General features: G+C 53.5%; 1 pseudogene; it reads left to right on the plus strand.

Annotated features, from left to right (window-relative positions):
• Nucleotides 1-272: 272 nt before the first annotated feature.
• On the plus strand, nt 273-390 carry LOC124799541 (annotated as a pseudogene).
• The last annotated feature ends 665 nt before the right edge of the window (nt 391-1055 follow it).

Below are 1055 nucleotides of genomic sequence, written 5' to 3' on the forward strand. Positions count from 1 at the left end.
ATGACAATAACACCCCTGTAATGGACTGGCCTGCACAGTCTTGACCTGAATCCTACAGAACAACTTTGGGATATTTTGGAACGACAACTACGTGCCAGGCCTCGCGGACCGACATCCATATCTCTCCTCAGTGCAGCACTCCGTGAAGAATGGGCTGCCATTTTCCAAGAAACCTTCCAGCACCTGATTGAACGTATGCCTGCGAGAATGGTAGCTGTCATCAAGGCTAAGGGTGGGCCAACACCGTATTGAAACCCAACATTACCGCTGGAGGCAACGGTCTTGCCGCAGTGGATACACCGGTACCCGTCGGATCACCGAAGATAAGCGCTGTCGGGCGTGGCCGGCACTTGGATGGGTGACCATCCGGGCCGCCATGTGCTGTTGCCATTTTTCGGGCTGCACTCAGCCTCGTGATGACAACTGAGGAGCTACTCGACCGAATAGTAGCGGCTCCGGTCAAAGAAAACCTTCGTAACGGCCGAGAGAGCGGTGTGCTGACCACACGCCCCTCCTATCCGCATCCTCAACTGAAGATGACATGGCGGTCGGATGGTCCCGATGGGCCACTGGTGGCCTGATGACGGAGTGCATTACCGATGGAGGGCGCCACGAACTTGTGAGTCATTTTCAACCATGTGTCCGGATACTTTTGAGCACATAGCGTATGTCTTGGAGTTGTACTAATTTTCCAATACCTTGGTCACAGTAGGCAGCCTCCTGCGCTTTTTGGCAATTCCTACGCTGGTCTTCAATTCGTTGCCTGCACCAAAATGTCGTCTTCAGTCAGTGGCTCATGTGAGCAGAGATGAAACCCGGAGAAAGCCAAGTCCAGGCTGTACGGTGGGTAATCAAAGACTTCGCATCGAAAAACGCTGCAGGAGCGTCTTCATTGCCCCTGCAGTGGGCGGCCGAGAAATGTCATAAAGAAGGAAATACATGACAGTTGCGTTAAGTGGGATGCATGAAACCGTGCGAGATGCGTCGTCAGGCGCCCACACATGGCGGGAGACACTATTTGCTATGGACCTTTACGTGCTCACTGTGCGCTCAGA

This window comes from Schistocerca piceifrons, chromosome 5 (genome assembly GCF_021461385.2).
Source record: "Schistocerca piceifrons isolate TAMUIC-IGC-003096 chromosome 5, iqSchPice1.1, whole genome shotgun sequence".
In the NCBI taxonomy this organism is placed as follows: Eukaryota; Metazoa; Arthropoda; class Insecta; order Orthoptera; family Acrididae; genus Schistocerca; species Schistocerca piceifrons.